Source organism: Mixophyes fleayi, chromosome 5, assembly GCF_038048845.1.
Source record: "Mixophyes fleayi isolate aMixFle1 chromosome 5, aMixFle1.hap1, whole genome shotgun sequence".
Lineage (NCBI taxonomy): Eukaryota > Metazoa > Chordata > Amphibia > Anura > Limnodynastidae > Mixophyes > Mixophyes fleayi.
In genome coordinates, this window is record NC_134406.1 from 264,470,050 (window position 1) to 264,486,205 (window position 16,156).

General features: G+C 41.5%; 1 protein-coding gene across 2 annotated transcripts in view; it reads left to right on the forward strand.

Moving 5' to 3' along the window:
* FER1L6 (fer-1 like family member 6) overlaps positions 1–16,156 on the forward strand; it is a 177,463-nt gene that overhangs the window by 36,684 nt on the left and 124,623 nt on the right. The gene's annotated exons all lie outside the window — the stretch shown is intronic.

The window sequence follows — 16,156 nt, forward strand, 5'->3', positions numbered from 1 at the left end:
TGTGGAGAGTGGCTGAAGTGCACGGAGGCAGCGGATAGGAATCAGCTCACCGTCTTGATGATGAACAGGTGAGTAGATGTGGAGAGTGGCTGAAGTGCACGGAGGCAGCGGATAGGAATCAGCAAACAGTCACAATGATATGAGATAGAGTTGAAGTGGCTTAGAAGACTGTAGTGCACGGAGGCAGCGGATAGGAATCAGCTAACAGTCACGATGATACACTTGATGGTAGAAGTGGTATGGGGACCACAGTAGTAGAAGTGGTTTGGAAACCACAGAGGTAGAAGTGGTTTGGAAACCACAGGAATCAGCAGCGCTGAATACACGAGGAAACACAGGAACACCTTCAGAGACTCATGGGGAATGAGACTCCAAGATCAGGCAACGTGGTGTTGACCACAGGTGCTTAATATAGGGAGTGTTGCCTGATCTGCCAATTAAGTTAAAGGGACATACACTGAAGGGTAGAAAAGGGCTGCGCATGCGCAGACCCTCAGGATGGAGGACGGCCACGGTTCCTAAATGTCCGGGAAGAGGCACTCACGGTCCGGTGAGTGACAATTAAGCTCCGGGTTCTTCAACACCCGCGAGTTCGGCGTCTTCGGCGTTTAAATTTAAAGCGGCGTTGCCTTGTAAAGGGAAGTTTCCCTTTACAAGGCAGCGCCGCTTTAAATTTAAACGCCGAAGACGCCGAACTCGCTGGTGTTGAAGAACCCGGTGCTTATTCCATTTACCCCTTTGCCTTTAAAACCTGAATTCCCATAATGTACAGTGTCATATAGGTAACACACAAAGAGAAGAGCTCCATTGCTCCATTGCTAATTGTCATTGCTGAAATACAAATAATAGGGTTGGCAGTCTTGGTGTAAATCTGCAGTCACATTGTACTGTGTTATATAGGTAACACACAAAGAGGAGAGCTCCATTGCTCCATTGCTAATTGTCATTGCTTAAATAGAAATAATAGGTCTGGCAGGCTTCTTCTTCTAAATCTGCAGTCTTTGTTTGAAAATGTATGAAAATAATATTGTGACTTGTGAGGTGGTCAAAATTGACTGCAAATGACTTGAAATTAGTGTTATTGAGGTTAATAATAATGTAGGGTGAAAAATAAAGCAAAAATATAGGGATTTTAGAAAAAAATCGGATCAAAAACCACAACACGCAAGGCCGGTTTTGCCAAAACCAAAGCCAAGACCAAAACACAAAGTTATTCCAGATCCAAAAAGATAACCAGAACACGGGGTCAGTGAACATCTCTAGTATAAATATATACAACGATGATACTAGCACTATCTAGCTGCCTCTTTCTGCGATTTCACCCCTCCGGTCATAGTACTTCATTCATTAGCGCTGTGCCTGGTTCCTTACTGGCCAGTTGGGCGACTGCAGGAAAGAAGATTCCCATTGTTTTTATATAGTGGTAAATGACGGATGTGGAATGTTGGTTAGTTCCTTTCATTGTATATAGAAAATGCAATGTTCGCATATTAACACTGTTAAATCACTAATCTCATTGGTGCATTCAACCCTTCATTACATTATGTTGTGTATAAATTGGATAACATGACTTCAGCATTTACTAATAACACTGTGAAGCCGCGCGACTCACAGTGCACAAGAAAGTGCATGTTTTTTTGCGACAGAAGTTTTATGCATGTATTCAAGGAGCAAATTGCGTCAAACTCTAAAAAGGCCCTATGGGAGGATTGTCACTTGCCGAAAGCGTTCTGACCCTCAAATATTTGGAAATTCTCTCATAAATATAAAGCAATGAAACTGTAGAACATTGATGGGCGACAGGGGGCCCTCGAACCTTCAGCTGTGGCCCCCGGCTCCTGCCTGCTTTATTATCAGATGTATTTGTTATAACTTGTAACACTTAAGTAAAATACCTGCTTATAAGTTATTACAGATAGATGTCTCTTTCTTTCATTAAGTGTATTGTTTTACCTTATTAGTGAGATTAAGGGTAATGAGCGGCTCTTGTGAAGGTTAAGGCCCCCCGTGTGGCCCCTGAAGTGTATTACGTTCCCTCTCACTGCTGAGCCGTGAACTGAGGTAACAATGTTTATATGCACACACCACTTACCTCAATATTGGTGCCCCCTACATGTGCCCATGTGCATTTATTTTTGGAGTGTTTTCCCAAAGGGAACGGGAAGTTTTGTCGTTTGTCAGCTCTCTCAGTATTATTATCCATTGGTTTTTATGGTGTCAACACAGGGCTGTAACTAGGGTTATGTGAGAGGGGCAAAGCTGAAGGGGGAAATCAATATTTTCGCATAATTTGGTTACGGTTAACATAGGCAAACTGAGGGGGGGGTTTCTAGTGCCTAGAACCCCCCCAAGCCTGGGGCACTGTATAATTGAGGTGGCTGGACCCTGCTCCCGCTTCACACGGCCCTGCTTGAATAGAGAGAGCTGCATGCACCTAACAGTAGTGCACGCAGCATTGCCCATGTATATTATGGGGATAGGAAGAGTTGGAGAGCAGCCAAACACTCTCTCTAAAATTATAGCTACGCCCACTGGCGGCGTGGTGTGGAAACCCCACTCTGCAAATCCTGTATTTGCCCCTGGTTAAAGGCTTGAGGAGCGTCAGCTTACCTTCTTACCCCAGACGCAAACATTTCTAGTTATGACTCTGTGTCAACATATTGCGCAGAGCTTACAGTTTAATTTCCCTAACACAGATACAGAAACACATAAGAACCATTTTAATTCAGAGGCCAATTAACCTATCAGTTTGTTTTTAGTCTGTGGGTGGACACTAAAGCACCTGGAGAAAATCCATATCAACACACGGAGAACATACAAACTCTGTGCATGTAGGAACCTGGTCGGAATTCAACTCAGGGCCCCAGAGCTGCGAGGCAACAATTCTGTGCCAACATGCAGTCCGTATTGTCAGTTTGGATGTGTCTCCACCAATTACTTTGATAAACTGCATAACAGTGACTGAAAGCAAAACACACATAGATATCAGGAGCCCCTCACACAAGCCATTACTTTTATTATTTTATTATATATTTGTATTGCAAAATGTATTGTTCTGTGGTTTTTTTTTTTGCAAAATTTGCAACAGGACTTGTGTAGTTTTCACAGAACAATACGTCCAAACCTCAAAAGTCCAATTCTCATGGAGCTATCTCTATCGACTGTGGATATGAGGGGGAGTGGCTAAAGCTGTTAAGGCGTGTGATTGGGTGGATGGGAGGAAAAGCTGCGCAGATCAGAGGTGTGGCTTGGAAGGTATGGGTGTGGCCAAGTGTATCTGACTTGTATGCTATTGGCTGTGGTATAATGTGACACTGAATAAGTTGTCACAAAGCAGAACATAGTTGTACCAGATAAGAGAGAGCAGCACAACTTTCACCGCACTGGCAGTGCGTGATTGGAGAACCCCAGCACAGATTGGGGATCTCTTATTCTGCAGCCATCATATGATTGATGGAAAATGTTTGGACACAGTGCAGACTCTTTACAGCAAAGCTCCAACCATATTACTGTTTGCAGTAAAATTCTCTACCCATTCTAGTGTATATACCGTATGTCATACTGTAAAACAAATACAGTTTAGGATCCTGACACTACGAATCCTAATAGTTAGAAGCACTGACCTGGGAAAACCAGACTACTTAGGAACTTGTAACTGCAAGAGTCTGAAGACACTTCAGGGCAGGATGCCAGGATGTCCTTGTGCCAGAGCAGTAATGTCCTGGTTCTCACCCTGCAAGAAGAGTCGGATTGCCAAACCCACTCCAGAATGCCAACATCACTGGACACCAGTACCAAAGTATTCCTGTAGGAGGCAGCTGGGTAGTTACTGAAGAGTACTCACTCACACATTATAATAATAGTACATAAATGTGCAAATAATCTTTACATAAGCAAGAAAATGAAACGCAATAAATTGCAAACTGCTGTTGGAAGTGTATGGGTTAAACGTCTAAAGAGTCCCAATTTTGACAGGACTGTCCCCATTTTCTGAGTTCAAAAGAGGTGTGTGGCCCCTTGGAACAGGGATGTGGGGGGTATATTTACTTGTCTACAGGTTTGAAAAAGTGGAGATGTTGCCTATAGCAACCAATCAGATTCTAGCTGTCATTTATTTAGTACATTCTACAAAATAACAGCTAAAATCTGATTGGTTGCTACAGGCAACATCTCCACTTTTTTAAACCCGCAATTTAGTAAATATACCCCGTGGTCTTGCTGGGAATCACACTGTGGGTTCGAGCAATTTCCAAACTGTATGGGACAGCCTGCCACCTCTGCAGTTCTGATACCCCAGGCCTGCACCTAGGTGTCCTGCTGTACACTCCTGATTTATTTTTCACTCACAGAAGTGCATTCGGACAATTTACTGGGATGTTGATAAATCTAAATAGAAGATGAACCACAAAGTTTAAAGAATCCACATATCAAATAAGGAATGTCACCAACGAGCTTCCTCCTGAATTATTTGAATGAGGATAATGTTAAAGAACTATCTGTAGTTTATGAGATGTAATTCTATATAGGATTGAATGGCAATAGTTATTTCATAAAAAAAAAAGAACATTGTTGTTGCTCAGTTGCTTTGTAAGGAGGGCTGGTAACATTTAGCATAATAGGTGTAAGTACAGACGGCATAACCTCACTACCACAAATAATTACAGAAACGAATTATGGGAAGGAATACAGAATACTGATGATCAGCTGACAGCAATGTTTAGTAAGAAGACCACATCTGGAGTTGGGCGCAATGAAGGCGTTTCAATGTGCGCAGTAGAGCATTGGTGCCACTTTCTGTTCAGAGCACCAACGAGATTATTAAAATAAGTCAAAGGGGCGGAGACCAACATTTTCTGGGTGGTTCCTTGACATGCACAGCCGTCCCCACTCCGCTGAAGGACTTACCTCACCTCAGAGCTGATGGAGAAATGGCCTCATACTGATTTAGCGCATATCAGCGGAGAAGCGCATGTAATTAGAAAGGGCCACAAAAAACCCTGGCTGTTCTTACCTAACCTCCTGGGCTGTGGCAACTGGGGCAATTAACAGGTTTGCAATGCCTAGAGTGGCAACTTTGCCTTTCCAATAGGAAGAGCCAGAGCACACTTTTCAGCACTGTAGCAATGGCCTATGGGAGGGGGGCGGGGTCATGCTGTTTTGCTCCTCCCATAGAAGTACCAGGCCTCTATCAGAAAGTCCATGTCCATGTGTCACCATGTCATAGGGAAAACAAGGCTGCTTGGTGCTGGGCCGGTCCCACACACAGGCTACAGCTATGGTATTTGAAATGGGCAGAGCTCTTCCTCCTCTCTGAGGTACACCTGTCCGTTGTACTCGTTCCATTGGGGTGATAAAAAAAATCATTTAGCATAATTTTAAAATAAAATCGAATAGTTTATTTAATTAAACAGGTTGGTAATAAGTGGTCTGAGGGTGGACATGAAGTCTTCACTTCTGGACTGTGCACCTCTAAAGGTTTACCACCTCTGTGCACTCAGCACTTAGAAGCGCACTTTTACTTTGCGACGGGAAGGCAACAACATTATGTGCTCTGGAGGGACCTTCCAGGTCTCTCTGGTATTTTGCATCGTGCATCTGGTAAACTTCGTAAATAACAACCACTGACGGCAGATATTTTGTGGTATTAACCAATACAATCAGAACACAGACTATCAATTCACCACAGAAAGTTACATAAATGAGGTGATTTAGAAGGATAAAAACAATATGCAAATGAAAACTCAGACATCCCATAATCTGCTGAGCGTGACAAGGAACGTCCCTTTGTGAAATGCTTTAAAGAGCTGCGTCCAAAAGGGAGGCTGTAGCAGTGATACTGTGTGTGTGTGTGTGTGTGTGTAGGAACGTTCCTACAAACACACAAAAAGGATCTAGGAGTCACTATTTCAGGTGACGTAAAGGCAGGTAAGTAATGTAACAAAGCAATGAGGAAGGCAAGTCAGATGCTTGGTTGTATAGGGAGAGGAATCAGTAGCAGAAAGAAAGAAGTAATAATACCACTGTATAGGTCATTGGTACGGCCTCATCTAGAATACTGTGTTCAGTTCTGGAGGCCGTATCTCCAGAAGGATATAAATACATTACAGACTGTAAAAAGAAGGGCAACTAAAATGGTGCATGGCCTACAGCACAAAACTTACCCAGAAAGCCTAAAAGATCTTAATATGTATAGTTTGGAGCAGAGAAGGGAACGGGGGACATGATAGAAACTTTCATATATATCAAGGGTTATAACAAGGTGCAGGAGGGAAACATTCTACAAAGGAAGAGAAGTATTAGAACACGGGGACATGTACTGACACTGGGGCGAGGTAGGTTCAGAGGAAATGTGAGGAATAATTACTTCACAGAAAGGGTAGTGAATACGTGAAATAGCTCCCATCAGAGGTGGTAGAGGCTAATACAGTAGAGCAATTTAAACATGCTTGGAATAGACATAAGGATATTCTTATAAAAAATAAAGATCAAACAGGGTTTAGGTTACCATAGGTTAAAAAATTTGCAGACTGGATGGGCCAAGTGGTTCTAATCTGCCGTCAAATTCTATGTTTCTATGTTACTTAGTCACAAAATATTTTGATAGACATGTGAAGAATGACTTGTGTGCACAAAGAGAATTACCATGCACCATAATCTCCCAGACTTCCATGACAAGTATTAATTGACTTTTGCATCCAGAAGATCAATAATAAATGAGAAAAGTTTAATTATGGTCTTGACGGGAAAATCTTTGAAAACTGATAAACCATGAAAACAGGTCGTATGTAAACCCTGAGAAGGGTCCATTATATCCAGATCAATAGACCGTTTAAAGAAAAATATACTATGTTAAGAAAAATAGATACATTTTCTATAACCTTTGTTGACCAGTATTTCAATTTAATGTTGCATTCTAGTTATTATATTACAGGCTCTCTTTTTAATATATAACATTCCTGTTCATGGTTAAAACCAAATAGCTGTGATGTTTTTTTTTTGTTCTGCCTGTGGGTGCATTACAAAAAAAAAAGAAAAATTGGAGTCAAACCTGCCTGCTGGAGTAATGGTGATGAAATTACTTTTGCCACAAATGCACACAGGGGAGTTTGGGGCCTAAAAGCGAATAAACTGTTATCATCTTGAGTGTCCGGAGAGGACATGCTTAAATTATTGTGACCATTTGAGTGCAATTAGGATGAATTTATACCCGGTGACTACTACAAAGGAGTCAAATATTTTGTAGCTTGAACTAATATAGACACATAGGTTTAAGATTTCCTATCTCAAGCATGTTTACATTCCAATATCAAACACCTCTGTTGATTCTAGATGTGTAACTCTTTTGGTGCAATAATTATTCCTTAATTTTCCCCTAAACCTGTCTTCCAGTGTTAGTTCATGTCCTCGTGTTCTAATACTCCTCCTTCTCTGTAGAAAGTATTCCTACTGTATCTTGTTGAAAGCCTTGATATATTTGAATGATTCTATCCTACCTCCCCTTCTCTCCTCTCTGCTACAAGCTATGCATAGGAAAGTCTGGCAGCCTTCCCTGGTAAGTTTTCTGATGCACAATCTTTTATTTATTTCTGTTCTTCTAAAATCATGTCCTCCAGAATTGAACATAGTATTCTAGGTGTTGTCTCACCAATAACCTATATAGTGACCCCTCTCTCTTCCTTATGCATCCAACTGTCATTCTTCATTGCTTCTCCTCAGTAGTTGACATTTTGTGTCATTAATGCTATACTTAATTGATACTAGACCTAAGTGCATGATTTAGCAAACACGGGGAGAACATACAATTTCCACACAGATAAGGTCATGGTCGGGAATCAAACTCATGACCCAAGTGCTGTGAGGCAGAGGTGCTAACTACTAAGCCACCGCGCTGGCTCTAGCAATGTCCCCAATAAACAGAGTAAAGGTGAATAGTTGAGTAACAGAACCTTGGGGTACTCTACTGGGGATCTCTCACTCTACTGAATATATTTCATATGCTACAACTCTTTGTCATCTATCCTTCAACCAATGTCATGTCCCCTCATCCATCTATGAACTCAATCCCTTAGTAAAATCTGGACATATTACATCTGTGGCTTCATCTTGATCTGGTATCTTAGTCAACCAGTCTAAAGAAATTAAACTGACTTGTTTGACATTATTAACCCACCAGTAAATCCATGCCGCTTGGGAATTCTCTCTTTCAGCATTGTTTCCATTAATTTTCCATATTACCGATGTCAGGCGCTCAGGTCTGTAGTTACCAGCCTCTTCTCTGCTCCCACATTTGTGACGCTGGACTACAGTCCTCTGGGGCTACTCCTGGTAATAGTGACTGGTAGAGTAATTCAGTTAATGGTGTAATCAGCACCATTTAAGCTGATGGCAGTCGCTTTCTCGACTACCACCACACTGACAATACTTACTTCTACAGCGTCATGACGAAACTACCATTCCCGACATCCTCAGCGGGCCGACTGTTGGAAAAGCTGACTTGCAAGAAAATAGAGAGATTGAGTGTCCGGCGCCCAGGAATGACGTCACTGGTAAAAGCGATACCAGTGACGTCATTCCTGGGCGCGGATTTAATGTGTCGCTCTTATGCAGTATAGAGTAAACTAAATATGGTAAAAGGTCTTCTCCTTCTAACCATAATAATGGCTACGTACTGACTATGTCCATAGTACATAATAATGTAAGGCGTATTTGCCACCGCTACCCTATGTGATCCAATGAAAAGCCAGTAAACAGCACGCAAAGAGCACATTTAGTTGCAATATGTTCTTATGTATGGAAAACCGTGCAGTAATATAACTCCTGTTCTATATGTCAGATTTAACGCCCTTATGTTTGTATTCCCTTTAGGATGTAAGCTCTCAGGATCAGGGCCCTCTTTTCTCGTGTTCTCCTTCTACTATTCCATCACCCTCGGTACCTATAAGTTTCCCTAGTTCCCCGTGCAGCGGGCTCCAATATGGCCATGGGCCACGGTGCACCGCACCGCACCTACTGCCCCAATGATAGTTCCACCACCCCATTGATGACTTCTCTCTCAAACACAATGGTGGCAACAGGCCACACCCATTTCTCCATTCAATGAGATCAGAACTGCGACTGATAAGGGGCGTAGTGTCCATTATAATAGATTGGAAGGGGGAAGACGACCCAGAAAACCTGTGTTCCACAAAACTTACCAGTCTGTCTGTTATATGGGACCTGGATCCCTGATCCCCAATATTAGGGGCCCTGTAGCAGGCACATGGGCTGCTATGCCCATTGTTAGACACCGGGGGGCTCATTTAGATGTGATGTGCGTTTGTGCCTCGAACATGCATAGGAATAGATACATGCGTTTACTTGCATGCGTCGGCTGCCCACGTTACCTTGTTTAACAGTAGCATTTGTGCCAGACTTAAATCTGTTTTGTGTGTAATTATTGATTTATGCTAAGTCGCGTTTCAATATAGCATTTGATTAAATATGAACAGAAACAAAATACAAATACAAATTAAATCACTTACAAACGTCTTGCTGTTTGTCCTTTTAAAAATCAAATGAGGATCTTCTATTCTTCTTATGTAGCCCGAATGGAGATGTCCATTAAGTAATGAGAAGAGGCAACTTCATATACATAACCGCTAAACTAATGATTTCAGTACTGGAGCCGTCAAGACGCAATCAGCCAATCAGAAGTGGCAGGATAATGCCGCTGATAGTCATCACGGTGCCGTTCCCCAGCCCCCACAAGAGATACACCTCCTAAAAGGCGTATTCGCCGATTGCATCCATATCTATATGCGTCACAATTTCGTGAACATTCCTTTACTATAATCGAACTACATTGTCCGCACTACCTGTCCCTGTTGTTCTGCATAAAATGTAAAAGATATGCAAATATGAATATATGTGTATGCATGATTTGCATATCTTATGGAGATGCGTATCTTGCGTAAAAAAGTCAGACATGCGCCCAATTCTAAATGTCCAACTCTAAATTGCTTTCCAGATATAGATTATTCTATATGTATGTAACCCTCGGTCAGTGTCCTTTTAATTTAAGTTTGAAATCCAGAGTTGAGTGACACAAATAGTTGTCGCTTCCATCCGTATGAGTTTAACCCAAGTTTACTCAGCCTGAGTCATACTATAGAGAGTTAGGTCATGTCAGCCCTACCCGCCTATATCAGGACGTTGTCCTAGGGAGTAATATTACGCAACAAGTTACCATACGATGTGTAGTTGCAGATATGATTAACGTTGCCTTGTATAAATATCAAATATAACATGGGACGCCCATTTCTTATCCGGAGGGAATGAAAATGTGTCACTAATTGTGCAACACACTAATACCTTTCACTTCAATGTCCTCAATCTCTATTGGTAACCTATACACCTTATGGTTACATGTTCTGTTCTTCCAGTTTCCATGGAAACCAATAATATAGCTTTCATTTTGTCTCATTGGAGCTTCAAATTTTGCAGCATCATTTGAAAAGTGTAGATGTTGCCTGTAAAGCAATGGGCATGGTGTATGGAACCAGTGTTACAACCTCTTACTCTAATCCATACCCGAACTGCACTTTTTAGCCATGTTGTTATCAGTGATAGAACTATAACAACATAGCCTTGGAAAAGTAATTCAGGGGTTAAATTCCACCTCCACAGGGAACACTCAGGAGTTGAGTGAATTAAACTATCATCGTTATTTCTGTTTGCTCCCTATTGTCCACTAGTGAGCTCTACAGACAGCCAGGAGCCAGATCCAGCAGGGGTCACCTGAGGGTAGACACCTCAGGAGGTAAGGGAGGGGGCTGGATAGTGTGAGAAGCCCACCAATGGAGACCTTTTGCAACTTCCCTGGGCAGGCAGTTCCCAAGGTGGGATTATGAGGTGATAAAAGAGGCTACCCTGGGAGTTAGACACATGTGTCAAGAGGTGATGCTCTGCCAGAGATGTGCTGTGGAACCCATCTCACTGGATTTATTTGAACTGATTTCCTCACTTGTTGGACCTGCTATCGTTAAGGGGCCATGCTGTATTTAATCCAGTTCGGAGTGATTTGGGAACCACGTATCTTCACATTTGGTGGCAAGTGGTGGGATCACTCAGTGACGAGCACGGAATTGGAAAGGCACAGCAGAATGGAGGCAGCAGCACAAACATGCGGGAACACCAAGAAAGGAATCCTGCAGGAACTGTGTCAGGCAAGAAAAATTGACATTTGGGAACCATGTATCTTCATACTGCCCACAGCAACCAATCAGATTCTAGTTATCATTTATCTAGTACATTGTAGAAAATGATAACTGGAATCTGATTGGTTGCTATGGGCAAAATCTACACTTTTCAAACCCGCCGGAAACTCTCAGCTTGATACATTTACCCCTTGGTGGGAGTTATGCAAACTTTTATACCACTTTGGCAACAAATGAGTGTATATCTGTAATGTTGTAGAAACACTAAACCAAATTATACATAACCCTCCCCCTGGTTGTCCAGAGATGGTTTTTATTATTACGAACACTTCTTAACATTTATTTAAAGTAAAACATGTAACTTATACAAAATACTGTATAATATTTCAATTACATCTGGTGCTAATATAAATCTCCATTACAGGAGCTGACACATTTAAGAAAACCATTTAAATGATTTTTCCACTGAGTATTCCAACTAATCTGAGCTTGGCCCCTGCAAGGATCTCACCTGCTGCCAGACTGTTTCAATCATAATTAGGCTCATCAGTGTAGGGTAAGGATTTCCTGCTCAGCATGAAAACAGTGGAGCAGTAACTTCTCTTAGAATGTTAACAAGGTTAGGGAGAGTTTTAATGATTCTTCCTAGTAAGTGACTGTTTTCAAATAGATATCTCCATTATAGGAGCTGTCACTTATGATAACGAAGCTTACATGACAACCTTCCAATGCTTTATCCTTTCTGTATTGACAGTAAAATAAAGGTTAAGCTAGAATCTCTAAAATGATCATTGTAAAAAAAAAGAAATTCTAATAAGTAAATTATATCTATTCAAACTTCAAGAAATATATGATTTTACAGTGCTAGGTGAACTTTAAAAAAATACAGTGCACCTAGCAGAATAGGTATTGTGCTGAAAGATATCTGAAGAGTGTAAGTTAATTTTAAATATTGATCTTTAACGCTATTCTCTCCATGGATATTTGTTATTTGCAAGGCCAGTGTCAAGGACAAACACTATATGGACAAAAGTATTTGGACGTTTGACCAATACACCAACATTGTATTCAAATAAATATACTTTAATGTGGAGTTGGTCCCCCTTTTGCACGATAACAGCTTCCACTCTTCTTGGAAGGCTTTCCACCAGATGTTGGAGTGTTTCTTCGGGAATTTGTGCCCAGTCATTCTGTAGAGCATTTATGAGGTCAGACACTGGTGTTGGAGGAGAAGGCCTGGCTCGTAATCTCCGTTCCAGTTCATACCAAAGGTGTTCAATGGGGTTGAGGTCAGGGCTCTGTGCTGGCCAGTGAAGTTCTTCCACACCGAACTCATCACACCATGTCTTTGTATTCCTTACTTTTTTCACTGGGGCACAGTCATGTTTTAATAGAAAAGGACCTTCCCCAAATTGTTACCACAAAGTTGGAAGCATAGCGTTGTCCAAAATGATTTTTTTATGCTGAAGCATTAAGATTGCCCTTCACTGGAGATAAGGGGCCTAGCCCAAACCCTGAAAAACAGCCCTGTATCATTATCCCTCCTCCACCAAACTTCACAGTTGGCATAATGCAGTCAGGCAGGTAATGTTCTCCCAGTATCCGCCAAATCCAGACTCACCCATCTGCCAAACAGAGAAGCGTGATTCATCGCTCCACAGAATACGTTTCCACTGCTCCACAGTCCAGTGTCGGTGTGCTTTACTCCACTCCATCCGACGCTTGGTATTGGTCTTGGTGATGTGAGGCTTGTATGCAGCTGTTTGGCCATGGAAAACCATTCCATTAAGGTCCCGCCGCACAGTTTTAGTGCTTACATTAATGCCAGTGGAAGTTCAGAACTCTTCAGCTATGGAATCCGCAGAGCATTGGCGCCTTAGCAGTCGTTGACCGCGCTCTGTGATTTTAAGTGGTCTTCCACTTCGTGGCTGAGTTGCTGTTGTTCTTAAGCGCTTACACTTTCTAATAATATCACTTACAGTTGACCATGGAATATCCAGCAGAGAGGAAATTTCATGAGCCGTCTTATTGCAAAGGTGGCATCTATCACAGTACCAGGCTTGAAGTCTCTGTCCCACGCGTGAGCTCTGCAGAATGACTTATTTTTTCTATCACAAATGTTTGCAAATGGAGACTGCATGGCGAGGTGCTTGATGTTATACACCTCTGGCAACACCTCAATTCAATAATTGAAAGGTGTGGCCAAATACTTTTGTTCATATAGTGTATTTTGTAACATAGCTATTAGTACAATTATATGTGTTTGTCTATTAGTTGTATACTTAAAATTTTTACTAAGAGCACTATGAACACCGTACATAACGCATTAACATTTGTGTCCACTAAATAAACGTTTCGGATATGAAGTACTTACCAAAGTACACTCAATAGTAGATTGGAAAAAAACCCAATCATCAGTTTTCCCTCTAAGCTGAGCAAACCAGGAAGGAAAAAGTTAAGTTGTCTACTGAGTGTTCCATCCTGAGGGGCTACGATCACAATCAGCTGCAAGTTTTCTTTTTAACACAATAATTTCCAGATCTCTCATGTTAGAGGTAACAGTGCTGACCTGGTAACAAATTATATCATTGCTTAACAATAATACAGAAAATGGTTCTTAATTTATTAAAATATTTTAAAGGGAAGGTTTCACATTTGGATAACTTTAACTTATGCTAGTGTAAATTATTTCAATGAGGAGAATGACTTATTATTAAAAACATTTTATTTTGTAGTCCAAGGGCACCAGAGGGTTGACATAGGAGATCTTTTTGGGACTCATTAAGTTTATTGGTGAGCCCCTGGCAAATGATCATTCCTTTGCCAATACAGACCTGGTTTGGCTGTTAAATTTATATGTACTTCTATTACATGTATTTGTTACTTTGGGAGTGTTTGTTTCTTTGTATAATAAAATACATGCTATGATATCTTATATCAGAAAGGCTGCTGTAGTGTAAAAAAGTCTCTGTGAACACCAGAAAGAGTAGTATCTCTTTTTCTTTAACTATTTAAAGGTTGGTAATAGTTGAATATTGATTGTCTCTTGTTTCTGCGTATAACTGATCATTGATAACTTGATACTAATATTCAGAAAGAGGATATGGAATCAAATACACAAATGTACCAGTGTGTAATGCTATAGACGGACATTTGTTTAGCCTCTTCCTGGATGACCTTTGCATAACGTAATTGGTATTCACATGCTGTGAGAACACTATGCATTGTGCCAAAAAACACTTCACTTAGCCACGCTGTTCACACATTAAGACACTCCACCTAGGCTTATCTGCGAGATGGGAGAACGCCCCATTCACAAACATAAAACGTCTTGTTGTAACTAAGTAGTTTGAGCTGTAATCTTCTTATAAATGAGGAACAATGTTTTTGTATTTTACAATGTTTTGTATGACTTTTATCCAAACTAACATGTCAATCGTTCAAATGGGTAAATTGGTTTGGCAACACGGATGGCACATAATTAGGCTTTGGAGAATTTACATTTTGGGGTTTAATATTTGGTGATGAAACAGCGGGGTCTTCAGCAGAGCATCTCCAGGCTACAATAATTCAGCTTATTGGTAGGAAGTAATTACTAATAGAATTGTTCTATGTAAGCTTGTACTCCGGTGAAGGCAGTGTAATAACATAGAGCAAATAGTAAGATAGTAAATTGAAGACTGTACTTGGATTGATCTTTATAACAAAGGAAATGATTATTTCCAGGGGCAGACTGGGCTTTTGGTCAGGGGGGCATCTGCACCCTGGGCGAACCATACACTCCTCACCAGGAACCCAACCTCAGTGTTGAAACCCCTCAGCACTTCAGTCTAGAGAAGGAGCGAGACAGGTTACTGAAGGGTAGGGATACCAGATGGAAGGGTATGGGGTGCCCAAGGTGACGGCACAAAGTACAGACACTTAACTCTACCCCGATTGCCGACACCTCGTTTTGTTCTGAGCATGGGCACGGGACTACGGATATTCGGGGCAGGGAACAATCCTGCCCGAATACCCTACTCTCTGTTGTATGGGTGAGGGCCCAACCAGAAGATGGTACTCACCGAGGTATGGTCGCCACCTCCTCTTGTTAGTCATCTGCAAATCTCCAACCCGGTGTCTAGGAAACTGAGGAGACAAAACACAGCCTACCCACATTGCTATTTACCCTCTCAAACGTGCCTCCCACACTAGTGATAACTACAGCAACAACAAAACAGCACCCTGATCCTAACAGCAAACTATGTGATCAGACGGCGCACAACTTTAACACTAATATCACTAGGTGTGGTGCACTACCCCACAGTTCTACAGACTTCAATGCAAAAAAATGCTAAGTTCACGGATACCAAAAGACTACCTTTAATGGGGGCCTGACTGGATCCATGATCCATTCTGTTCAACTAAGATTTGGTCAAACCTTTTGCAGCGACATATCTCAAATGTTTGGCCTCTTTCATTACCACCTTAAGTGTCCTCTCAACCTTGCCTACCAGCGTATGAATGGGGATTTTGTCTCCTTGCCACTGTTCCGAAACACCCTGTCCTCTCTCTCGCTCCATTAATATCCCCTTTTTTTTTCCGAAAAGGATGCTTATGAGCCCTTTCTAAATTGGCTGTTCTGTGACAGTGGGATAGGTTTTCTGGCATCCTGATTTTCTGGACGTCAAAAGGATCTCTGGGTTTGGTCTAAATTGTCACATGCCATTAAGGCAATTTAAGAGATACTGTAGAGTATATATAAATTCAGGTTACAAACTCAGGCATTGCATATTGACACATTCAGTTGTGTCAGAGGTTCGGAATATAAGAGAATGGCAGGATAGTATCAATGTACATAGAGAGCGAATCATAATTTCAATACACAGGATCAAGAACAAACTACAGCATAACCCCATCCTACAGTAGTCCCATTATTGGCTGATCAGTCCCGCTTTTCTGCAAGAAAAGGGGGTGTGGCA